The 27,641-nt window shown below is 42.8% G+C and overlaps 1 long non-coding RNA gene across 1 annotated transcript; it reads right to left on the reverse strand.

Annotated features, from left to right (window-relative positions):
* Positions 1-4,089: 4,089 nt before the first annotated feature.
* Positions 4,090-24,882, reverse strand: LOC112545612 (uncharacterized). Its single transcript, XR_003089140.2, has 3 exons — positions 24,732-24,882; positions 24,585-24,637; positions 4,090-7,447 (listed from the first exon to the last, which is right to left on the reverse strand). It is a non-coding gene; the product is annotated as an uncharacterized LOC112545612 (long non-coding RNA).
* Positions 24,883-27,641: the final 2,759 nt, after the last annotated feature.

Raw genomic sequence — 27,641 nt, forward strand, 5'->3', positions numbered from 1 at the left:
ATCCCTATTTTATTAATGAGGAAACAAATATGAAAGGGTAGGTAAATACTAACTCTGGGTATGATGCAGAGATAGACTTTCAAGATACCACTGATGTGTGCTTCTTGGAGAAGCTGGTTGTAGGACCCACAAGGGAAGAGGCAGTTCTTGATTTAATCCTAAATGGAGCACAGGATCTAGTGTAAGAAATAATTACAGCTGGTAATAGTGACATAATGTAATTACATAACATCTTTGTAAGGAGGATAATACCAAATAAAATCCACAGTTAACTTTAAAAAGCAGAAATACACAATATTTTTGCTTATTAGACAAAAATTAAAAGGCTCTGTCACAGGGGTTCAATGCCTGCAAGCAGCATGGCAACTCTTTACAAATCTCATCATGCAGATTTAGACTAAATGTATGCTCCAAATCAGAAAAGACAATGAAACAGTATTTGTGTAGCTGAAGTAGATCAACTGTGTAGAAAAGTGAAGACAAGGCCTGGAAGAGTTCCCTCTCATGCCATGGCCACACTGCTGGGTGAAAGTGCTGCTGCACCTACACTTTCAATTTGGAAGTATAGACAAAGCCTCACTGTAAAAATATGGTAAGGAAGACCCATAAAGAAAGTGAGAAGCAACTTGCTAAAGATGCAGAAACTAACAGAGAATGTTTGTTAAGTACCTCAGAAGCAGGAAACCTACCCAAAAGGCAACGGGGCTACTAAGTGGCCAAAGGAGCCCTCAAAGAAGACAAGGCCATTGCAGAGACGTTAAATGAATTCTTTGCATTGATCTTTACTGCAGATGACGTTGGGGAGCTATTTACATCAGAACTATTCTTTTAAAATAGCAGATCTGAAGTAATGTTGCACACTGATGAATTAATAGGTTTTAGAAAAAAAAATCGTAGTAAGTCACCAGGACTAGCCGACCACCCAAGTGTTCTGAAAGAACTCAGATATAAAACTTGCAGGACTACTAGCCGTAGAAAGCAAATCTCTGAAATCAGCCTCTGTACCAAATGACTGGAGGACAGCTAATATAATGGCCATTTTTAAAAAGGGGGCTAGCATACACCAGCTGCTCCCTGCAAGCCAGGGTAAAGGCTGGCAGAGTTTCTGAGAAGATTGTTTGGTAGCTAAGGGTATGTCTACACTACCCCACTAGTTCAAACTAGCGGGGGTAATGTAGTCATCCGCAGTTGCAAATGAAGCCCGGGATTTGAATTTCCCGGGCTTCATTTGCATGAAGCCGGCCGGCGCCATTTTTAAGTGCCGGCTAGTTCGGACTCCGTGCCGCGCGGCTACACGCGGCACGGACTAGCTAGTTCGGATTAGACTTCTAATCCGAACTAGCTGTTCCACCTCGTTCCTCTTGTTAAGGCAGAGAGGCAATAAGGTGACTCACAGTCAGGGGTGCCAGGAGAAAGCATCATGAATGTGAGTATTGCATGTAGTTATTTAAAGTCTCAGAAACTAACAGTATTTGTTTTTAAGAGTTCTGGTAATGAATAAAGGAGATTGGAAAACTGAAAATCATGAGCACTGAAGTGCTATCATACAATATGGGCTGGTATTTCACTGTAATTTCTACATAGAAAACCCAAAGATGAGTCAGTCTTATTTACCTCTAGATGATGGTTTTAACCTAAATTCACAATACTGCTCCCTTAGGTAAGGGTACTCAAAAGTGGAAGCCCTAGGTTCAAGTTGCTGTTCCAAATGAGGCAGTTCTAGGATTTGAACTCAGGCCTTCTACATACCCATTGAATGACCTAGACCATTACACCTGACACTGTATATCTAGCCTAACCTACTTGCCCTTACCTGGGAGCATCCTGTAGGCATACTTTGGAAACACATACAGGATCAGACCATGCTAGCTAGCAAAGCAGGGAATGCCTAGTTTCACATCCCATTTCCGGGCTGTCAGGGCTTTGGTTTCAGTGCAGGCACTGAGCAGTGCATTAGCTGTGGGGTGGCATCAGAGTGTGGGTGATATGCATGCCCCCAGGTGGAAACACAGCTGTCTTAGGGTACTTCTACACTTGCTCCCTAGTTCGAACTAGGGATGCAAATGTAGCCGACCGAAACTGCTAATGAAGCGAGGATTTAAATATCCTGCACTTAATTAGTGTAATCCTGTGCGCTATTCCGCTCACCAGCTGATTCAAACCAGGAAGTGCGCTCCAGGACGCGGTAGTTCGAATCAAACACCTTGGTTCGAACTAACGTTACTCCTCATTCATCAGTAAGAGGATTGAACTATTAACCCTACACAATGTAGCCCTGGAATTCTCTAAGTCTATGCTGTTTGGTCAAGACTGACAACCCGTGAGAGTGTTCTTTGCTGTTCTGCTGTAGTGCTACCTTGGCTTTCTCATTGTCTGATCCTCTAACCAGAGCAGCAACATCAGCCATTGGGCTATTTCCACAGCTATATTGTGAAATGATTACCAGAAGTCACTGAGCGGCTGTCTGCTTGCTCACTACACTACAGAGAGCCATTTGGAAAAGTATTAACAGAACCCACAGTTCACTTCTTAGAAGTGGCTGTAGCAAGTATGATGAGTAAAGTTTAACAGCACTTCACATTCAAGTATTATTTTTCATCTCAAGATCTTGAAGTATCTAACAAAAAAAAGCTGTTACAGGTGGGAAATCTGGAGTACAAAAAGTGTAGATACCTCACCCAAGGGTTACACAGTGAATCTATGGCAAAGCCAGGGTACTCTCTCATCCCAGTCTTGCATGGTGGGATTTTTTTCTCCAAAGATTCCTCTCATTTTGGAATTTAACCATTGATAAAGTTTGTCAGATTATTGATAGATGCCTTCACAGAACAGAGATATAAAGGGCATCAGATGTAAAAATAAAGTTTAGGATGTTATAGAAGCAAACTTCATTCTGGGGAAAGATGACAAGTCGAGAGCTCTAGAGATTTGGGGACAGATCCTCAAATGGCGTAAGCTGTCATAGTTCCATTGACTTAATTCTTCCATCCACAGAACAAGTACAACATAAGCAGTGGCAATGCATTCTTCACACTGTTCTAGCCGCATGCCTCCACCCAGTTCTATTGGGACCACCTCTATGATATGGAGAGTAGCTCAGTTTCCATGCCCACTGATTCTGCCAGAAAGATTACAAATGCGATAATGGATTTTGTTTTGTGAACAACCATTTGTCTTCTAGGAACTGGACTGAAACACCAAGTTCATTGTAGCTAGACACCCCGCACCCCAGAAGCTGTTTGATAACATGTTTTTCATTCAATAACCAATGGGGCTTAATGTGAACTAGAGGATAATGGCTCCATAGCACCAGTTTCTTGAACTATTGAGTGTCGTGCCCCACAAAAACACTCTGAATGTACAAACTCAAGTGGGCAAAAAGTGCAAACAGACTGTTTCTCACTCTTCTCCCCTCACACACCTCCATGTAGTATCAGGTTCTTTATTTCTCCATCTACTGAAGTATCAGAGGAGGCTTTTGCTGCATATTAGAGATATGAGGTCTTTTCCCAGATACTTGGCAGGATGATTTTACAGGGACAGCTTCCTATATTCACGATTACAGGCAGTCCCCGACTTACGTGGATCCGACTTATGTCGGATCCGCACTTACGAACGGGGCTTTTCTCGCCCCGGAGCTCGCAGGCGGCTCCGGGGCGAGAAAAGCTGCTCCGGGTCTCCCTGGTGTGCTGGGGGGGACTCCCCAGCACAGCAGGGAGACCCGAGCAAAGCCGCACAGGCGGCGGGGTCCTCCGCCTCCGAGGCTTTGCTCGGGTATCCCTGGTCTGCTGGGGGGGAGGGGGCACAGCTAGTGCGCCCCCTCCCCCAGCAGACCAGGCTTTTGTTGCGGGACGCCTGGGGTAGAGCAGCTGGGGTGCTGCCGGGTTGGTCCTGCGGGGACCTACTCGGCAGTGCCGCAGCTGTTCTGTCCCAGGAGTCCAGATTCAGCCGCTGTTGAAACTGATCAGCGGCTGATTCCAGGAAGCCGGGGGCAGAGCAACTCTGCCTAGGGCTTCCTGTAGTCAGCCGCTGATCAGTTTCAGCAGTGGCTGAATCTGGACGCCAGTTCCGACTTACATACAAATTCAACTTAAGAACAAACCTATAGTCCCTATCTTGTATGTAACCTGGGGACTGCCTGTATGTGCACCTATTACTCCCACCCCCAACCTAATTTTTCACACTTGCTATCTGGTCACCTTACATGTCTGGTGGGTTTTGCTCACATGCTCCAGGTCTCACTGATTTCCATAATCAGGGTTAGAAAGGAATCTTCCCGTGTCAGATTGACAGGAATCTCGAGATATTTTCACTTTCCTCTGCAGCAGGGGACCCAGGTTTACTTAATAGGTTCATTTCAGCAAATCAATTCCCTGCCACCATAGGGGTTTTGTTCCCATCCTGTCTCTGCCTTTGGCACACAAGACTTAGTGTCCTAAAACTGCAATACTTTAGTCTAACGCTGTTGATCAGATTTAGTATGCAAGTGCAGGGTAGTAATGGTGGCCTATGGTCTACAGATCAGACTAGTTGATCTCATCCCAACCTTATCCTCCATGATGCTAAGATATGAAAGTAGATCTGGTTGAAAATATTTTTATAGAAATTTGTACTAACAAAAATGTCATTTTATCAAAATTGAAACATTTCACGATAGGTATAAATGTTCATGAAATTTTTAAGGGGAGTATAAACATTTGCCTCCTCCTGCACTTGGCCCACTGCCTCAGTTTCCCTCTTCATTCTATAAGTAAACATAGTACAACCTTCAGAATATATAAATAGTCCTTTTAGTAGGATTCTTTGTCAGAAGTCCTACTATAAACCAGAAACCCCATGACAGAATCCAAATAATATTTCCTTCAAAAGTCCAACAGCAAATTCAACATGGGCATCTCTCACTATATCCCAGCTCATCTTTCAGGTACCGCTCCAACTCTTGTCTGGAGTCTTTCCATCTAACATCCCCTTGTCTTCAATCTCCCTTCCTAGCCCCTCCTGCTTCTGCTCTCCAGCAGGTGTTTACCTCTGCTGCTCTCTGTCTTCAGCCCTCTAGACCTGGGGAAATCTGTAGGGGATCTGACTGCAAACACTTGACTGAGTCCTGCTTTCAACAACCTGATCTGGCTCTACTACTCAGTCAGGGAACTTTCACTACTCCCTCCTCCAAGGTATCCCCTTCCTGCAGCTCTCAGCCTAGCTCTGTTCTTCTGAGCTCTCAGGATTCACTCCCTTTCCCCCCACTCTACCTTCTGTCCACTCCCTCAGGTTTCTGGATCCTGAATACCCCTCTGAGGTGTGTGAACAGCTCTTTATAACTCCTTCCAGAGCTCCACCTCTTCATTACAGCATGCTAGGGCACACCTGAGCTGGAAAGGGGTGAGCTGAGTCCAATTTCATTTAAGAAACAAGTTACCCCATTACAGAAGGAGGGAGGAGCTGATATGACTTGCTTCAACTTTTTCATTGCATTTTACTTGTTATTTGATAAATTCCATTTAAACATATTTAATATGCTAGATTATACTGTTCGTGCATTATCAAAGGAAATGCTCTGATGTTTTCATGCTGAATTTTTAGAATTTCCTTGAGAAAATTTGACTTTTCATTTTCATTTGAAACATAAACAGTTTTCAACATATCAGAATTTCCAGCAGAACAGAAATTCTGTGTTCGGACCAGGACACTCTGTTAATGCTAAAGATATGCTGTGATTTTATAGTTCAGTCTGATTGCAACAGTTTCTTCTGCCTAGTCCTAGTAAATAAATAATGTGAGTAGGAATGCTCAGTCAGAGCTTGTTGAAGGAAGTGTACTCCTATGGGGAGTTCTCTTTTATGGCCATGACACATTTCCTCCTAAAATTTAGCTTATTGAATTTCTCTTTGATTTCCTTTGCTGACTGTGCTTGTCAGAAAGAAACATGTAGCTTAATATCTCTAAGGCAAAAAGAACCTTCACAAAGTTGAGGAAGCAGTACTAACTAAGGTCGTAGCAGAGAGAAAGGGTGGAGGAAAAAAATCTCTTCTGACTTTCCCCACTTTAATGCCTGTACAGGATAGAATCCTGGAAACTGCAAACATCTGAATGTAAAGAACTGTATCTTTCTCTTAATGTGTCCATATCCTCCTCTCCAAACAAACTATACCACATTCCACATAGTATCCTGCAGAATAGCGTAGTATTTCTTCATTTTTGAGGGTTGCTGCACACAATAGACTGCACAGGTTGGTTGGACTTTGATCTCTCATAAATCTCAACACAAGACACTAGTCTAGTCCTCATTTTGGAAACTGTTTGTGTGCGGAGAGGGCAGGGATTTATACCAGGGCTGCTTGTTCTTCCCCTTCCTGTCCCTGTCAGGGGGTTTGTCTACACTACAGAGTTTTTTTTGGAAAAACGTCCATTTTTCTGAAAAAACGTCAATTACATCCACACTGCAATCACATTCTTCTGAAAAAAATCGAAAGGACAGAGGGGTTTTCCCAGCATTGGTAATCCTTTTTCTACGAGGAAGAAGCCTTTTTCCGAAAGAGCTCTTTTGTAAAAAGGCGTGTGTGGATGGGGAAAAGGGAGTTCTTTTGGAAGAAGAGGAAAGAGGAAAAAGCACAGGTGCCATGGTAGCCACTATGTCCATAGTAATCATAGTTTAAATGTGAGATAGCGTCCATTTAGTGTGGACGCTATCTTTCGAAAAAGCAGATTGCTTTTTCAACGAGCTTTAGCAGTGTGGATGTGCTCATTCAGAAGAAATTTTTTCGGAAGATCTCATCTTCTGAAAGAAGCCTACAGTCTAGATATAGCCAGGAAGTGAGAGCAAAGTGCACAACTAGTCTGCCTCCTGTGCTCCCCAAGCACAGTGATGAATGCAACAAACTATGCACTTTCCCCTGGCTCCCTGATGAAGGGGAACAGCCAACAAAGTCCCTGTACACATCTTGGGGTGGAGAGAGCTTCAGCATAAAGGGCACCTGGGGGTGGGAGGCTTAGTGTTGGGAGAATCCCAGATGGGGGGTACCCCCAAGCAGCCTATTTCACCTCACTGATGATTCTGTCTGTTTTCTGGATGGTTTTATGAGAAGCAATCCCATTCTAGGCATATCCCATTTTCCTGGCACAACCAAACCCTTATGTTGCTTTAAGTTATTGTAAGAGGAAACTGTATACCTAATTTGGTGGTCCTAGCTCTTATCTTTTTGGTGGAGTTCTTGAGAGGGCCAATCTCTCTCAAATATATAGTAGAGTGGTGTTTCCTCCGTAACGCATCCAAATGCTGTCAAAGGTTCTTTAAACTGGCAACAGTGGGGGAAAAGATCTGATTAGCATCACTTACAACAGTAAATAAGAAAACCACAAAGTGTCCCAATAAGCTGCCGAAGATGGCTATCAGTGAAGTTCATGATAGGAATGTCTTGTTGAAGAACCACAATAGGTGTGGCTGCTCCATCTGAAATAGAAACACAAGAAGAAAGATTGATCTGTGTGTGATCTGTGTCACACACCCCCCCGCCCCCAAAAATAAACAAAAGAAAAAACGTTCTATGGAAATCCCTAGTAACGAGGCATCAGAGGGCTGCCCCATTTTCCTGGTATAGTTAATAGAACGTTGGACCACAGAAATAAAATTAAGCCTTAAATAGGGATCTACCAAATTCTCGGAAGTGAAAAATGAGTCGTGGACCATGAAATCTGGTTTCTCCCTGCGGAAAGATTACTATAAATTACTATAAAGATTTCATGGGGAGACCAGTGTTTCTCAAATTGGGGTCCTGACCCAAAAGGGAGTTGCAGATGGGGTCACGGGGTTATTTTAGGGGGGATTATGGTATTGCCATCCTTGTTTTGGCATGGCCTTCAGAGCTGGGCAGCCTGAGAATGGGGGATGCTAACCGAGGGTCCAACTCCGCAGGCAGCAGCGCAGCTGTAAAAGTGGCAATACCATATCAAGCCATTCTTACTTCTGCACTGCTGGTGCTGGTGGTGGCTCTGCCTTCAGATCCGGGCACCAAGCCAGAAGCCACCAAGCTCCAGCTGCCCAGTTCTGAAGGCAGCGCCACCAGCCGCAGCACAGAAGTAAAGAGAGCAGTACTGCGCCCAAAACTCTGTCCTTTCCCACCCCCGCACACACATACACAAAACTCCTTTTTAGGTCAAAAGCTCTACATTTACAACACTGGGAAATTTGAGACGGAAAAGCTGAATTTATGAAATTTACCCTTTTAAAAATCTGTGTTGCTCCATGCTGGGGGCAGGGGAGGGAGCATCCTCCCCAGCTGTGGCTGCTCAGTGCGGAGGAAGGGTGCCTCCCGTTGGCCCTGGCATGGCACCCAACCTGGAGTTGTGCTTTAGCTGCCACTGCCAGGGCTCGGGGAGGCAACCTACTCCCCTGGCCCCAGCACTGAGTAGCCACAGCTGGGGAGGATACCCCCATCCCTGCCCCAGCATAGAGCAACACAGCCTACACAGCCTAACCTGGACTAGCGTGAGAGGGCTGGAGCTCATGCTCTCACCTCAGGGCAGCCTACACACCAAACCTCCCATCCCCAGCCGGAGCCCTCACATCCCTGCACTCCAACCCTCTGCCCCTGGACTGATCCCCTCCACCATATGCACCTCCATATTGGTGCACATAACATAATTCATTCCACTCTGGAGTGAGAAAAGTTACAGGGAACACTGCTCGGGGGGGGGACGGACACAAATTAAGTGTCAAACCAAGCTGAAACTAAACATTTCAAATCAGTTACACAAATCAAAATAAAATATTCTGACATTCCCAAATTTAATTTTTTTCTAAACTTTCTAGTAAGGAAAAATTCAGTATTCTGACTTTTTGTCCTTATTCAGAATAAAAAAAATTAGAAATACCAGAATTTCCTGTGGCATAAACAATCTGATTTTTTTATCTCTATCAGTAGTAGTTTAGTAGGTTCCTCAGTTCTACTGCACTTAGGCCTTTTGCATATATGAAAGCAACAAATTGGGGGGGGAGGGGTAGTGCAAAAAAATGTTTCTTAAAGCTATTATTTCTATTTGTGTGCAGACTCAAGACCACTGCCTCTCATTCAGAAGCACATCTTCACACTCCGGAGGGCTAACCACTTTTTCTTTTTTAAAGTAAGTGACATTTAGCAGAAAATAATGAAATCTACAGAAAGTCTGTAAATCTATGGCAAAGGGTAGGCAGAATTTTTGTGAGATATAAGCTATGATTCTAGCTACTTCTACAAGTTAAATTAAATCCAGGGTGAATAATATTCTTACTCACAATAGGAGTGGCATTTGCATTATAATATTTCACAAACCCTTCTTTTGCTTATTACATTTAAAAAAAAAAAGATTTCTCCTCATGTAAGCAATTCCCCCAAAGAACAGGTTTTTATAATAAAAGTGACTGTGAGTGGTTGATGATTTTTATGTTATTTCAATAAATAATGTGAATCACCTACCAAAGTCTCAGTTTTATTTAATTATTAAACAGTGCAGCCTTTCTTCTGATTTTTGAAATGGTCTGAGTGGAACTGTTACTTTACACTGGTTTTTCAGGAGACCTTGGCATATTACCAGAACACCGCACTGTAATACATGCAGATGGTACATGAGTTTACTTGCTCTTTCTGTCCAAGGGTCGCCACACTGTGTGTGCTGCATATGCTATTAAAGGTATCAAATGTTTATGCAGATGTACGGCAGTGTTGGATTTGCTGTAAGTGCAATGCAAAAAATGTAAAATAGCGGCCTAGAATAAAACACTTTTCACTATAAAAAGTTTGATCATACTTTCACAGGTGGTAGTTGCTGGGATCTTTGTTCAAGTTCGAGTAATGCAAGACAGCTTCCTTCTCTTGATGTCTTTGGTAAAATGGTGTCGTAAAAGAAAATAGAGAGAGCAGACAATTTTTTCCACTCAGTTCTTTCCTTACTACATACAATATACTGTAAAGAGTTATTTTGTAAATTATGTTAGTAAATTTTTACTTTCCACTTTCTTTTTGTTGTAACTTGCTAGGCCAATTATACCAATCGAGAATATTGCCCCAGTCTCTTATAGGGCCATCCATCTGACAGGAAGGCAATACTTTTCCCATAGGAAGCAGAGACAACCTTAAACATTTTTTGGGTGACATGCAAAATAGTTTACATTGTCAGCACTTCCAACGAATGGTGTAATGAGGATGGGGAGGCCAATTTGCTAGCAGCATTTTGTAGCAAGTAGCCTGGGCAAATGAGTTATATAAAGGGTAAAATTGATATCACAAGTTCATGGCCTCCATCCCAAACCAGTGGTGGTTGGGAAACATAATTCAGATCTCACCATGAAGTACTGGTGATTGTCAGAGAGTAGCTGTGTTGGGACTCAGACATGTACAGTGAGAGTTAAACGGTTTATTCATTGCAATGGATAGTCTCAGCCTCCCTGGCTAGGTGGCCTCTTTGGTGTATACTCCAGGGAGGTACACATAGCTGGTCCCTCTTATGTGAGGGAAGGGAGTAAGGCAAGTCATCCCCCCCTACTATATAAATTGCAAAAACTATCTGACTTCAAAGAGCAGTTATTGTAATAAATCTGTGGGCTGATTTATATTACATTGGATGTATTTTCCTTCTGTTATGCCTGGAAAGGTGCCTTTGTTATTGTCATTTGAGATGTAGCTCTACATTCTCATTAAAGGCAATGGCAGTTTGTACAGAATCCAATGGGTGCAGGGTCAGGCTATAGCCTAGGAAAGGCTCGGCTTGTCTGACTTCGTCTGGTTTAATGGGTATTCAGTAGACGTCTCCATTGGGATATCTCCTATAGATGTGAACTATTTTTCAGGTCCACACTACTCTTATAGAATCATAGAATCATAGGACTGGAAGGGACCTCGAGAGGTCATTGAGTCCAGCCCCCCACCCTCAAGGCAGGACCAAGCTCCATCTACACCATCTCTGACAGATGTCTATCTAACCTGTTCTTAAATATCTCCAGAGAGGGAGATTCCACCACCTCCCTTGGCAATTTATTCCAATATCTGTCCACCCTGACAGTTAGGAATTTTTTCCTAATGTCCAATCTAAACCTCCCTTGCTGCACTTTAAGCCCATTACTCCTTGTCCTGTCCTCAGAAACCAAGAGGAACAAATTTTCTCTTTCCTCCTTGTGACACCCTTTTAGATATTTGAAAACCGCTATCATGTCCCCCCCCTTAATCTTCTTTTTTCCAAACTAAACAAGCCCAGTTCATGAAGCCTGGCTTCATAGGTCATGTTCTCTAGACCTTTAATCATTCTTGTCGCTCTTCTCTGTACCCTTTCCAATTTCTCCACATCTTTCTTGAAATGTGGCGCCCAGAACTGGACACAGTACTCCAGCTGAGGCCTAACTAGTGCAGAGTAGAGCGGCAGAATGACTTCACGAGTTTTGCTTACAACACACCTGTTGATACAACCTAGAATCATATTTGCTTTTTTTGCAACAGCATCACACTGTTGACTCATATTCAACTTGTGATCCACTATTACCCCTAGATCCCTTTCCGCCATGCTCCTTCCTAGACAGTCGCTTCCCATCTTGTATGTATGGAACTGATTGTTCCTTCCTAAGTGGAGCACTTTGCATTTCTCTTTATTAAACTTCATCCTGTTTACCTCTGACCATTTCTCTAACTTGCTAAGGTCATTTTGAATTATGTCCCTATCCTCCAAAGAAGTTGCAGCTCCACCCAGTTTGGTATCATCTGCAAACTTAATAAGCGTACTCTCTATCCCAATATCTACATCATTGATGAAGATATTGAACAGTACAGGTCCCAAAACAGACCCTTGCGGAACTCCACTTGTTATCCCTTTTCAGCAGGATTTAGCACCGTTAACAACAACTCTCTGACTACGGTTATCCAGCCAATTATGCACCCACCTTATCGTGGCCTTATCTAAGTTATATTTGCCTAGTTTATCAATAAGAATATCATGTGAGACCGTATCAAATGCCTTACTAAAGTCTAGGTATATGACATCCACCGCTTCTCCCTTATCCACAAGGATCGTTATCCTATCAAAGAAAGCTATCAGATTAGTTTGGCATGACTTGTTCTTCACAAACCCATGCTGGCTATTCCCTATCACTTTATTACCTTCCAAGTGTTTGCATATGATTTCCTTAATTACCTGCTCCATTATCTTCCCTGGGACAGACGTTAAACTGACCGGTCTGTAGTTTCCTGGGTTGTTCTTATTCCCCTTTTTATAGATGGGCACAATATTTGCCCTTTTCCAGTCTTCTGGAATCTCCCCTGTCTTCCATGATTTTTCAAAGATCATAGCTAAAGGCTCAGATACCTCCTCTATCAGCTCCTTGAGTATCCTGGGATGCATTTCATCAGGACCTGGTGACTTGCTGACATCTAACTTTCCTAAGTGATTTTTAACTTGTTCTTTGTGTATCCTATCTTCTAAACGTACCCCCTCTCTGCTTGTATTCACTACATTAGGCACACCTCTAGACTGCTCGGTGAAGACCGAAACAAAGAAGTCATTGAGCATCTCCGCCATTTCCAAGTTTCCTGTTACTGCTTCTCCCTCCTCACTAAGCAGTGGGCCTACCCTGTCCTTGGTCTTCCTCTTGCTTTTAATGTATTTATAAAAGGTCTTCTTGTTTCCCTTTATGCCTGTAGCTAGTTTGATCTCATTTTGTGCCTTTGCCTTTCTAATCTTGCCCATGCATTCCCGTGTTGCTTGCCTATATTCATCCTTTGTTATTTGTCCTAGTTTCCATTTTTTTTTATATGACTCCTTTTTTTATTTTGAGATCATGCAAGATCTCCTTGTTAAGCCAAGCTGGTCTTTTGCCATATTTTCTATCTTTCCTACACAGTGGAATTGTTTGCTTTTGGGCCCTTGTCTTCACTGTCTTTGAGACTTAAGTATTAGGCTAGGACTTTCCATTTTTTTAAAAAGACTTCTATTTTTGGAGGTGCATGTCTCATTGACTCTTCCATTCTCCTCCTCCTCACTTTTCATTCAACAAAGCTCTAGGCCTTATGTCAAAGCCCATTCATCTTTCCTTGATGGAGCAGGGGGGAAATCTCACTCCCCCCCCTCCCCACACACACACCTTTGCTGAACAGAGCTAGATGGGATTCTCTTCCTAGTTCAAGAGAGACATTCAACTAGGGCCAGCTCTGGCATAATGCCACTGGAATTATACCTCCTTATACATGGAAAGAATTTGGCCTTCACTATTTCTATTGGGCTAGGAACTGAGAGGAAGAACTAGAAATGCTGTATATATTATTTGAAAGATATACAACTCTGCAAGGTATTTAGAAAATGTATAGAGTCAAAGAGGTCAAGACTAGAAAGGAAAAAAATCAGATCATCTAGTCTAACCTACTGTATGTTGCAGGCCACTAACACACCAGCTGTCCACGTATACCACCCAACAACAGCAATGAGAGCAAGGTACTACAGTCCTCAGGAGACTAAACTATTTCTCTTGAGGAAGCTGCTCAGTATCAGTCTGAACCCAGCTCCCACTTGTTGCCACAGCTGGCACCAGCTCTTAACTATTTCTTACTATTTTAAGAATCAGAGTATCAACGAAGTGGGTCTTTGCCCACGAAAGCTTATGCTCCTACACTTCAGTTAGTCTATAAGGAGCCACAGGACTCCTTGCCGCTTTTACTATTTTAACAGCAGCAGAGGAAAATAAACATACATACAACCTTCATAACATTCTAATACATATTTTAATGCTGCTCCTCAGGTGCCTTTAAATTATACAGTAATCTTGATGGCATTTTTCTACAGTCGTTCCCCACAGGAATATACACTTTACAGTGCTGAAACAGGACACAGGCTGCAGGAATCACAAATCTAAATAATTTTTGCAATTGCATATGTGTGTCATATACAATTTTTACAGCTAGAGATGTAAAACGTTAAGCGACATTTGCATTCATTAACTATACATGAAATCTAATTCTATTAAGTCCAGCAGCATTAGGTCGGTCTGTTGCTGCTGATGTTGCAGCTTAAGGACATTGTATCTTCCATGCACATTCTGTTTCATGACCTAATAAAGCCAGGAATTAGACCCTGGCTTGATGCCTTTGGAAATCCAGCTCAGTGAGCATACAACATGAAAGCTGTGGATATAAATTATTTATATTCATCATTGTCCAATATTAATTTACCAAAAAAGGTTTAAAAGATTAAGCGAACCATGGGCATGGTGCCCACAGTCAAGCTGATTTAAGAGACCTTTCCAAATCACACTTATCTTCCAGCTTTGCTACAGATACCATAGAGAAGGACTGTTAACATTTAATCAAGTCTATTTACAGAATCCAAGACGTACTATTATATTTCATGGTATGTATCGAAAACTTATGATCTACACCATGACCTCAGAAAATAATTGGCTAGCCTTAATTTTAAAGATGTATTTTATGGCTTTTAGAAGATGTAAGTGTTGGAGAACAAATTATACACTGAAGACAAAAGAATCAAAACAACTGTATAGCACTTGTATAGCTTTGTTTCACCAGGAAAACAGCTCGATGCATTCTACAAATAGATCTATGCAGTTAGTCCTCTTGCATCTCTACATGGACCCTTGCTGATTGACTGCATTATCATTGACTTCTAAAGTTTTCCTTCAAATACATCTAGTCTCTCTGTGGTGTGAAAGGCTATTTTTCAAAGACTGAAACTTCACTGCTATACTATTCCATTGCTTTGGTGAATCATATCTATTTTGTGCATTTCAATTGCAGATGCTTCCTTCACAGTGAAAAGGCATGAACTATGCTTTCCCATTTGTATTCTAAAATCTGGTGAATAGAGCTCATTAATGAAATTCATTGTAGCATCATCTTTATCTCCTAGCTACATCATCAGTTCCCAGAGACCTACAGGATCAACCTTCATTATTTGCCCCTTTGGTCTCTTTTAGAGGATAATTGTGCTGACAAGTCATTACTCTGCTAGCAACACGGATAGTAAACCCACAGCTATATTTATTTCTTATGAATTTGTGTTACTTTGCAGGCTGTAACTTCACATCTCTCTTTTATTTATGAGTAAACGCAAGCCATTTAGGTCTGGAACAAAAATGTGCCCAAGAGATGTGCAGGAAGCAAATTATTCAGGCTGCTGAAAACCTGAATTTTAAAAAGATGCATGAAGTCAAACTCAGGTCATATTTGGAAGAAGTTAGTAAAGCTTCATATTTAGTTGTATTACTTTTTTTTTCCATTCCAGCTTCTGACTGGGACCGGAAACACCAAATACAGTTAGAAAAGCTTTTCCCTCCTGAAAATGTGTGAAATCTCACTCTGGAAACTCACAATCCGGTTTGCAATGCAGAAATGCATCAGGAAGTCCACATTACTGCAGAACACTCTAGTAAAGCTACAGTCTGATAATGAGCAGCATTGGATTACAGTTTCTATTGATTTGATTCGCTGTCCCCTCCCCCCATTGCTTATATTCGTCACTGTAGCAGATTGCTATTTATTGTTCAGATAAGTATACAAGTTATAACTTAGTTGATGTACTTCACTAAGTTGCCTGATCAGAATTGTTGCCTTAGAGAATTTTTAGGTTGTGACAACATCCAAGCCTTCGATAAAGTAGAAAGTCATAACCACTACTGAAGTGCATTCATCTCTCGGTGCCCATGGTGCTGCTGCAGACTCCAGAATTCAAACAAATCAAAATGTAACTCTTCCATCTGGGAGAGCGGCAAGGGTTTCTTTAAGCTGACACTGTAACGTGCCCTTCTTTGCATTTTAAGAGTATTTCCTTATTAATTAAACATGCTGATTTTAGCCTAGCCCTTATTTTTTGTAATGGGACAATAAAATAGAGAGACAGCCGTGTAAGCAATGCCATACTCAGGGATGTGTCAGGCAGTGGCCTCAGGGCATAATCTATTGATTAAACAGAAAACTCATGAGTACCATCAAAACAAAGCAATTTCCATGCTCTCTCACAGGTGGAAGGAGGACATACTCCTCCCTTAAATTCCTGGTTGACTCATGTGATCGGTGAGTAGCCCTTCTGTAACATCCAGTGTGGCAGAGACTGTAGGTTTATATAGGTAAATATGTTTTACTATACCGTGGCTTAGTCTGTGTTTACTATCCCTTATTACTGCAGTTCTATCTAGATTTTTACATGGCACCCATTGCTGTGCTTTCTGAAATAGTGGTCACTACTGATAATCATCCTGTTTTTCTTTTTGCTTGTTAAATTTGTTTAGAGAAGTATGGCCCTCTTGTTTTGTTATCACCACAGGTGACTCTATGTCCATATGCTGAGGTAGGGAGCACAAAATTAGTCCTGCCAGGGTGTTACAACCAAGAAAGGGTTAAAGAATGTTCCCTGACACTAAAAGAAACTTCCGAACAGCAGCTGGTACTTTTAGTGCATGAGACAAGACAGTCCTGGGTTAAAAAAAATGATTTGTATTTTCAGTCTGACAAACATCTGGGAGAAAAGATTTGTTAAAAATTCAGTACCACTTCCCTTTCAATTAACTGAAAAAGCTCCCACTCCAGTTCTCTAAGTAGCTCTCCTGTGAAATGAGGGGAGACAAGACTAGATACTCCTCAGGTAAAAACCAAACAGAAGGTAATCTTTCTTTAAAAAAAAAAGGGAAACAAGTACACTTTTAGGCCTTATTCACTATTTAGAAGCTGAACAAACCCTTTTCCTGGCAGGTGACTGGGGAAATCCCATGGCCTGTGTTATGCAAGACATCAAACCAGATTTCACAATGGACCTTTCTCACCATAAACATCTGTGAAATTTCAATCAGTAGATAAAGAAACAACATCAAGTTTCTTCTTTGTCTTGAACCAGCCACAAGCTATTCTCCCCATCAGTCATCTTAATTTTTCAAAATGCCCAAGTACACCATGGCCCAAATTTTCCACAGATTAACACCATTGTTTGAAATGCAGCTGACTAATTTGATCCAATTTCTTTTGCTTGTTTTCCCCAAAAATCAAGTAAATACAAAGAATCATGCTGGAATAAGCAAGTGTAATTTTGTTGGCTTCAATGGAGGTGCAAGCGCTTACAACAGACATGGATTTGGCTGAAAGAGTCCACTTAACAAGGAAACTGGTGCCACCACAAAGGCACATAACAGTATCTAAACATGGGATTAGCATGATCGTGCTTCCATATACATATGCATCCCAGAATGTGATGTTTAGTACTTACATATATGCATGACAAGAATCCACAGTCTGTCCTGTGTAACGGCTTTGTGCATGGGAGGTGATATGTATTGGGAGTTTTCTAACAGACTGCCTATTCTAAGTTTGGGATCTTAGATTTTAAAACCATCTGGTCATCTTTACACTTGCCTACAAAGGAGTAGGGATGGAAAATCCCAGTTAATTGGTTAACCAGTGAATCATTGGGTGCGTCTAGACTGGCAAGATTTTGCGCAAAAGCGCCTGCTTTTGCGCTAAACCTTGCCAGCTGTCTACACTGGCCACGAGAATTTGTGCAAGAGCACTGACTTTGTAATGTACAAAATCAATGCTTCTTACACAAATACTTTGATGCTCCTGCTCAGGGATAAGCCCTCTTGTGCAAGAATACTTGTGCAAGAGGGCCAGTGTAGACAGGCACCTTAATTTTTTGCTCAAGAAAGCTCAATGGCTAAAATGGTCATCGGAGCTTTCTTGCGCAAAAGTGCGTCTATACTGGGCACGGATGCTTTTGCACAAAAAGTGCTTTTTGCCAAAAGCATCCGTGCCAATCTAGACACTCTTTTGTGAAAATACTTTTAACGGAAAAACTTTTCCGTTAAAAGTATTTCCGCAAAATCATGCCAGTCTAGACGTAGCCATTATGTTTCACTAGTTAATTGATTTAAAGGGGTGGGGGGAGGCCAGAGCAGCCCCTGCCTGCAGTGGGCCCCATGGGGCTGGAGTAGCTCAAAGCCCGTGGTGGGCACGGAGTTGCTCCAGCCCCTACTAATTAATCAGAACCAGTAAGCCTCATCCATTACAGGTGATGCTTAACCAGTTAACCATTCATATGCACACAATGGACTGATACTAAAATTGAATTCTCAAATGGCTTCAGAGGGAAGGGAAAGCTGTAAGATACAGATGCACAACGTTTCAGGATAATTTTGATACATTTAGGAGACGTTTCCAAAATTTTCAACCTTTACTCAAAACAGAAGCATTTTTTCCTCAGATGGTTGCTTTCACTAGCAGTAATTTTAAAAGAAATTAATCCCACATAATAATTAATTCCCCATAGTTATTGAGCTAAACATTAGCTGTAGGGTTTCAGTGAGCTGTCCACATGGGAAATTTATCTTTATTTGTATCTGGTTTTAATATTGTAAGTGTGCCCAGAGACTATGGTTATGAACAAAAACAGGTCTTTGAAATTAGTTAATTTATTTCATTCTCCCTTCTCATGTATGTTTATTGCTTATTTATAAATGATCAGGAGAAAGTGGTAAACAGTGAGGTGGCAAAAGTTGCAGATGATATTAAACTGCTTAAGATAGTTAAGAACAAAGCAGATTGTGAAGATCTCAAAAGGATCTTGTAAACTTAGGTGACTGGACAGCAAAATGGCAAATGAATTTTAATGTTGATAAACGCGAAGTAATGCACAGTGGAAAAAATAATCTCAACTATTCATACAAAATGGTGGGGACTAGTTAGCTATAGCCACTCGAGAGAAAGATCTTGGAGTCACTGTGGATAGTTTTCTGACAACATCCACTCATTGTGCAGCAGCAGTAAAAACCAAACAAATAATGTTAGGAATCATTAAAAAAGGGATAGAGAATAAGACAGAAAATATCTTATTGCCTCTAAATAAATCCATGGTATGCCCACATCTTGAATACTGCATATAGATGTGGTTGCCTCATCTCAAAAAGGATCTCTTGGCATTTGAAAAGGTTCTGAAAAAGGCAACAAAAATGATTAGCGGTTTGGAATAGGTGTCATATGAAGAGAGATTAAAAAGACAGGGACTTTTCAGCTTAGAAAAGAAGAGACTAAGGGGGTATATCATAGAGGTGTATAAAATCATAACTTTCTCCATAGCTGTCAATGAGGAAAAATTATTTACTTATTTCCATAACATAAGAACTAGCGGTCACCAAATGAAATTAATGTGTAGCAGGTTTAAAGCAAACAAATGGAAGTTTTTCTTCATGCAGTGCACAGTCAACCTGTGGAACTCCCTGCTAGAGGATGTTGTGAAGGCCAGGACTTTAAGAGGTTTAAATGATAACTAGATAAATTCAGAGAGGTTAGGTTCATCAATGTTTATGAATGGTGTCTCTAGCCTCTGTATGTCAAAGGGTGGAAATGGGTGACAGGAGAGGGATCACTTGGGCTGTGTCCAGACTCAGGGGTTTTTTCAGGAAAAGTAGCCTTTTCCCGAAAAAACTTCCCCTGCGTCCAGAGTCAAGCCGCGTTCTTTCGAAATTATTTCGAAAGAACGCGGCTTTTCTTTCGATGGAGGTAAACCTCGTTTCACGAGGAAGAACGCCTTCTTTCGAAAGTTCCTCTTTCGAAAGAAGGTGTTCTTCAATGTAAATAGGGCTTCCTCGAAGAGAGCATCCAGACTCGCTGGGTGCTCTCTTTCGAAAAAGCGGATTGCTCTTTCGAAAGATCCGCCTGCAGTCTAGACATAGCCTTGATGATTAGCTGTTCTGTTCACTCCATCTAGTGCATCTGGCATTGGCCACTGTTGGAAGACAGGATACTGGGCTAGATGGACCTTTGTTCTGACCCAGTCTGGCTGTTCTTATATTCTTATTCAGGTCTTACAAGGTGTGCCTACTCTGTACCAGTAGTCCAAAATAAGCTACACAATTTGAGCTTTGCAAATTTGAGCTTTGCAATTTGAGCTTTGCAAATCAAAATAAGCTATTTAGAAATTTGGCACTGTCTACACAGCACTTATTTAAAAATAAATCGCTATTCCAAAACATCCCTTACTCCTTGAGGAATAAGGTTTACAGGAACATTGGAATAGTGAGTTCATTACATTTCGAAATAACAGGCATGCTCAAAAGATGCAAAATAGCTCAGGATACCTCTAGTATCACGAAATAGCACTGCAGTCTAGACATAGCCACAGAGAAGACTCAGCAACAGAGTACATACCAGTAAGGCTTTGATCACAGGTGTAGTTGCTCAGAAAATGTAAGTTTAATAACAGGAAATACTAAATATATAGAACTTCAATTACTTCAGTGGATTTCTTTTGATTAGAGCTGGTCAAAAAATGACGGGGAAATTGCATTTCCCTCCCCCCCCATTCATTTAACTGGAAATTTCCTGATCAGTCCTGGTCCTTATTTATACTGGACTCTCAACTCAGCTGTAAAGAAATGTATAGCTCTCCCTTATCTCAATGAGCTCTGAAGGGGGTGGTTTTAGAGCCTCAGATGTGACACAACAGAGCAACCTACTGCAGGACTATACAACTGTGGAAACTCCAGGGGCCACAATGATACAGCACATGCTAACGGCGGCAACTTAACTTATATGTGGTTGCATATACATGCAATATATACAAATAGCTTCTTTCACACTGACAGGCATGAAAACAAAAATGAAGGCAAGACTACACAACACACAGGCCCCATGTAAGTCAGTTCGGGTATGTCTACACTAGCTCGTTAGTTCGAGCTACATAGGCAAATGAGGGCAACCGGAGTTGCAAATGAAGCTTGGGATTTAAATATCCCGGGCTTCATTTTCATGTTCCCGGGTGCTGCCATTTTTAAATCCCCCTTAGTCCGAACTCCGTGCCACGTGTATCCGCGGGCTCAGAGTTCGGACTAAGGGGGATTTAAAAATGGTGGCACCCGGGAACATGCAAATGAAGCCCGGGATATTTAAATCCCGGGCTTCATTTGCAACTCCGGTTGCCCTCATTTGCCTACCTAGCTCAAACTAACGAGCTAGTGTAGACATACCCTTCTTCTGATATTAATAAAATGCAATATTTACCCCATTTCTGCCCATATGTCAGCACTGTTAATGAGCAATGACAGTCCAGGACTTTAACTACTAAAATGCATATCAACAGAAGAGCGTTATATTAACTACTTTTTTGTTTTAGCTCCCACTCGCGGGCCGCAAACCAATGGGCTGCGGGCTGCATGTGGCCCTTGGGCCGTGTGTTGAGTAGCCTTGATCTACTGTATTGGCCTCAAAAGTTACTTTGAGAATTTTCAGAGGAACCTGGAATTTGTAACTCACAATATTATCAAATCCTAATCCATCAAGAAAAAGTTAAATTCCCAGTGAAAGCAAGGAACACGTGAGTCTCCTCTTCTGAGTCAGAAGTGATTTTTTTTCCTGAACAACTCCATGGCTGCCCGGTGAGACACAATGCAAACTATTATGGCTATTTCCTTAGGAGTATGGGTATTATAAAACAGGGGTGGATTAAAGTACGATCCTTGAAATTTGGAAGCTGTGTTCTACTTTTAACAAGGAGCCAGAGAGAACAGAGGAGGAGGAGAGGCAGGGATCTTATTCTGCTAGCTAGAGCTGTGCTTCACCACTCTGGTGGAAGATCACAGATGCTGGTGTAGAGAAGAGCAGAACTTGTCGTAAGTAGAGGCCCTAAGAGGAGTCACGGGACCCAGATCCACAATTTAGCCTTCATCAACCTCTTCTATAGCTGTTCTTTATCCAGCCAGCTATTATTTCAGGTAACCATCTGTATCACTGCACACATATATATCAGCCCCAGGGCACAGTTTAGAAATCTTTGATTCTGCTAGTTCAGATACAAAACAGTAATAAAGCCCAATGACCATGTCAAGATTAACTCCCTGGGCTAGAAAGGCTGAGAGGGGGGACACAGGAGATTTCAGTTTTGCAAACAAGAAACAGTTTTGTTTCGGCTCTGTGTCACTACAAATGCATCACACATGCACATCGGAGTGAATCCAAGCATAGCAACTACACACAGGCCAGAAGCGTCTAGTGTGTGTGCCCCCAAATGACAGAGGGAGTGGCTGGAAGGCTGGGTGAGGGGAGAACAGTTGGCACCTGTGGCTGCTCAAGGCATTTTCAAAGCAGCCTGTGGGCAAATCCCACTGAGTGCCTTTATTTTCCGGGAAGTCCCCGAGGGCAGGGCTGAGGCATGGTTTGGTACTCAGCATCTTAGTGTCATTTTCCAAAGCACATATAAAGCCTTTCTTACAGGCATGGCCAGGGGGCTCTGAGATAGTGGTACAGGTTTGACCTCTCCGGTCCAGCATCCTTGGGACCTGACCGGTCCTGAACGAGAGAATTTGCCGGACCAAAGAGGTCCTCTGCGGCTGGCTCCCCAGACCACCTTCCTACCCCGCTGCCAGCCCCAGCCACCCCCACCCTCAGCCGGGCTACTACAGCCACAGCAGCCTGGGCTGCCACATCCCTGCCCAGGCCCCGCTACTGTGGCTGCCGCATCTCCAGCCCCAGCCCCTTTGTCAGGGCTGCCACAGTTACCACATCCCCAGCCTTGCCCCTGGAGCTGCCCTCGCCCCTGTTGCGCTACTGGGGCTCCAGCGCCAGTCTTGGCTCCAACACTGCTGGGCTCTGAGCCTCCAGTCCTCTTGCCACTGGGGCTCCCAGCCAGGACTCCCTGATCGAGGAACACCCATGGCTGTGCCAGACCACTGATGTTACCGGATGAGGGAGTCCCAGTTTTGGGAGGTCCAACCTTCACTTCAATCTCAGTCAGGAGGTGAAAGCTGACCCTGCTTTAGGAGTCACCCAGCATCTTCAAGACAGACCCAAGAAAACCAACAATAGAACACCACTTGTCATCACCTACAACCCCCAACTTAAACCTGTCCAACACATTATCAATAAACTACGGCCTATACTGGAACAGGATACCAAACTCCAAAAGGCTCTGGGAGACAGACCCATAGTCTCCTATAGACAACCACCTAACCTCAAGATGATTCTTACCAACCACCACAGGACATACCACACTAATACCAACCCTGGTACCTTCCCTTGCAACAAACCCCGTTGCCAGCTTTGTCCACATATTCATTCTGCTGATACCATTATTGGACCTAACCAAGTGAGTTATAAGATCAAGAACACATATTCCTGCGCATCCAGAAATATAATCTACGCTATCATGTGCCGAAAGTGTCCGTCTGCTATGTACATTGGACAAACATCTCAGACACTTCGCCAAAGGATTAATGCCCACAAAACAGATATCAGACAAGATCACAAAGAGAAAACAGTTTCTTGCCACTTTAACCAGAAAGGACACTCTCTAAATGACTTAGCCACCTGCATTCTGCTACAAAGACCTTTTACATCTGCACTTGAAAGGGAATCCTCTGAACTGTCATTCATGTTAAAATTCGACACTTGCCAACAAGGACTTAACAAGTCTTTGAACTTTCTCACCCATTACCAAGACAGTTTCCCCAATTATCACCTGTAATACCATTAACTCACAAACATCCCACTCTCCCTACCTTTAATATCAGCAATTCACAGACACTTACCTTCCTTCCTCCCCCTTCCCACTCCCCCGCATCCCCCTTCTGTTCTGCAATGTGATTTGTCCTTTTCATATTTGTTCATTTTTTTTAATTGTATCCTTTGGTATATATGGTTGTGACTACTTTCTTCCACTATTTGATCTGAGGAAGTGGGTCTGGCCCACGAAAGCTCATCATCTAATAAACCATCTTGTTAGTCTTTAAAGTGCTACATTGTCCTGCATTTTGCTTCAACTACCCCAGACTAACACGGCTACATTTCTATCACTATTCTTCCTATGTAGGACATGCTAGGCTGCACGCAGGTGGTCTCTGCTCAGCCCCTCCCCACCATTCTCCCACACCCACTTCAAGTAATGACACACGGGTAACATAGGAACAACTGTACTAAAAATACCAATTAAAACATTGGAAATGGGCCCTTGTGGCTCTATCTGTAAGACGAGTATTTTAAACATGGCTAATTTCCCCACTTCAGAGAAAAACAAGTGCACATTCTTATAGGGGTCTGTAACTTGGTCAGCACTCACCTCACACGCGCGCCCCCATTTAACCAAGTGCAGGTTCCTGCACAGCCTCAGTTTTAAAAGCCTTGCAGCTACTCAGCTCGAGTCATACTCTGTGCAATCACAAACCCCTTCCGAGGTACACCTCTAACACAGGCCCATCCCAGTGCCCTCCGTAGAGTGTCTCTCAGTTTGATGCCATTCCCTCAGTTTATTGCCTCACTCTGAATGAGAGTGGCGCCTCCAGGGCTTCCCTTCCTGGAGACAACTCCTTTGCCCTTAGCTACCTTCAAATCCAACAGTCTCTCAACAACTCTCCACTCTGAGCTGTCCACTGTGCTACTACCCCCTCAGCCAGCCCCAGACATTCTCCCTTCCAGGTCTGGGCTGCATCTAAGCTGCTGCTAGTCCTGTAGCTTCTTATATAGTCCCTCCTGACCCCTGATTGGCTGATTTCCTCCTAGCCAACCTAGCTGCCTGCAGGACTTCTCAATGGCCCTTTTGGCCTTAGGGCCTAGCCCCATTATGGGTTCCCAAACAGGCAAAACACTTACCTCAGTCTGGGGTGCCTGGGCTTTGCAGGGCCCATTGGAGAAGCTCTAGCATCCTGTAACAGATAAAACAGAGCAGGGGAATTAATAAGCAAATATGATTCTGATCTGCCAGTTCCCTGTTAAATCAGCCCCCAGAAGAACTCATACCATCCTGTACTCCTCCAATAACCTCTGGTCACTCCTTCCTTGAAAATCTGAGGTGGTTCATACTTGTGTCTCAGAATCTGAAAGATCTTCTTTGAAAAGCTTCCTGTTCTCCTCTCACACCTGGTGGCCCAGGAACACCAGTTTTGGACAAGTTATTCTTAAAAAAAAAGAAACACCATCTTTCTTCTAAAAACTTAACTCGAATTTGCATGAGCGAGCTCTGGAAGTTTTGCAGGCATTCACAGGGATATAAACAGCACCGTATTCATTTCAGGTGGATCAGATGAGAGCTGATATATGTTGACAGGAAAAATGAAAAAATGTAACCACGTTTATCTGCACCTACTGTTTAGCTTGTGGCCATAGTCACATTAAATAAAGCTCTTGTGTCACATCTGAACAGACAGGTAAACAAATTTAGCCTAAAATAAGAATATCAAGGATTTATAGTTTTTCCTTGTGACAGACTGTGCGTGGGTGTGAGTGTGGAGAGAGAGAGAGACTGTGTTGCAATATCTTTAACACTAAAATGCTGCCAGCAGACATTGGTAAATTAAATAATAATTCATTAGCTACCATAATGATGCAGATGCAATCAGACTTGAAGAAAAACCAACAAAAGACAAAACACAAAGTACTGGCAAGAGTTAAAGGGCCTGCATTAGCTTTTTAAAAACATTTTTATTTATTAAAATATTCTGGATACAGATCTTGTTCAATATTCATTAGTGTTTCATTTGCCTTTGATTGGAAACAGCAAATACTTTGATACTGACTGAAAGAGCCAAATCTTCCACTGGGGTAAATCAGTGTAGCTTCACTGAGTTCAGGAGAGCTAAGCCAGTTTACAGAAGCTGAGGATCTGCAGCAAAGAGCTTTTAATTCCCTGTAGCTTGTGGAAGTTGTGAGCACTAGCACATCCTTTTGCTGAAATGCTGGTTTGTAATGGCAGCGCTCCCCAATAAACAAACAGATGGACGTTGAGATTTTCAAAGCCTTCCGGGGGAATTTAGCCGTACAATTCCCATCGAAATGGCTGGGAGTTACAGAGCTAACTGCTCTCTAATAAGCTTTGAGAATCTCCTCCACAGTTCTGCTGCCTCTAATAAGAAAAGCACAGTGGGGTTCAAATTTCTATATTTGTATGCAGTTCTAACCTCTGGGAAGCCAGTTGTTGTCACGCTATGTTTACACAGAGAAAAGTGCACTGATTAGTTCAGGTGCAGGGTTCCACCTGCCTCCTTTTCAAGGCCTTGAACCCAGCTGTGCCGCTTCGCCTCTGCACTGCACTGCACAGCACAACAGCAATGAGGTACGGAAGCAGCAGGGTTGTCTGACGTAGGTAAAACAAATAATGGAGAAAGGATGCTGACCTCCCTCTGCTCACTTCTCAAACCTTGCCCCCCAATCCAATACGGTCAAGTATCTGACAACACTAAGTGACTGGCCTGTGAAAAGATCCATTAAAACCTCTTCTTCGTTTATTTCTGTACAGCTGTTTATTAGAGAGAGAAATAGCTAATCAATACAATCTTGCGTCACTGACATGCTTTCTGTCCTCAATCGTCCTCCCCCCTTCCCTTCCCACACAGGCTGGGGTCTTGTCCTTTTTTAGACTGTACATTCTTTTAAGACTCTGCGTTATTTTATACGACAAGATTTACCTTGCCTTGCTCGGGTACTTAACTCAATTAATTTTTCTTTTTTGGAAAATAAAATGAAAATGCACATGCTTCATTTAAGTCATTACTCTGGAGTGGGGCTGCGGCTGAGGGGCTCAGTATGTAGGCTGCCCTGGGGAGAGAGGATGACCCCAGCTCTCTCTCAATGCAGAAGTTTGGGGCCAGATGAGAAACACCTCTCCATGGCCACTGCAGCTCCTGTGGGCACAGTTAGGGGAGGGGTGCATGTCCCCTGGTTGGGGCAGGTCCATGTTTGTCTGCCTCCCATGCTCCCCAGCCAGAGTGAGGAATGCAGCAAACTGTGCACTTTCCCCTTGCTCCCTGACAAAGAGGAACAGTCAAAAATGGCCCCATACAAATTGGGCTGAAGCCCCCTCACCCTCCCTAAAGGGTGCCGAGGGTGTAGGAGGCTTGTGACTGAGGCAGACATAGATGGGGGGGGGCATGCCCCCAGCCAACCCCTTTCACCTGCCTGGTGTTTCTGTTTCTTTTTTGTATGGTTTTCTGAGAAGCAATCCCATTCCTGGCACATCCCATTTTCCTGGCACAACCAAACCCTTACATCTTGCTTTAATTTGTATACCGAATTTGGTGGTCCTTGCTCTTACTGTTAAGGAGGAGTTCTTAATCAGACAAACAGACATACAAACAAATTCTCAAATATATAGTAGACAAGGTTGCATGGCACCCAAAAGACTGGTGTCTCGCTTCAATACACATATTAATAATACCTGGAGAACATAAAGAGGAATGGGCAGATGGAAACAAATAGTGAAAAGAGAGAAAGACAAGGGTCCAAATTCATTCCTCCATCAGCGCTGAGCCTAGAGCAAGGACTGGGGGACTGGATCTTCTCCAAAAGTGGAATTGGTGGGGGTTCATTCTTCCCCAAAACTAGCACTACTGAGGGCTTGTTTAACTTCTGGTGCAGGCAGATGTGTTCTGAAGGCTGCCCTAACATATATCCCAGCCACAAGCAGATATTAAGTTCATTTCACATTTTATTATTACTAAGTTCTTTAGACTCACTTATCTGAAACCAAATCTCATCCACAAAGTGCATCTATTAATCACTGGGCCTAACAAGTTGTCCAGAGCAAGTGTAAATCTGTGTCAGGAGCCATGCAGAAGGCTGGGAGAAAAGTCTGTTTTTAATTCAGTATACTTGATAAGGTCCCTTTGGAATGTGTGACATACTGTGTGTCTCTCTTCTCTGCAACTCGGTGTG

Source organism: Pelodiscus sinensis, chromosome 3 (assembly GCF_049634645.1).
Source record: "Pelodiscus sinensis isolate JC-2024 chromosome 3, ASM4963464v1, whole genome shotgun sequence".
NCBI classification, from domain to species: Eukaryota; Metazoa; Chordata; order Testudines; family Trionychidae; genus Pelodiscus; species Pelodiscus sinensis.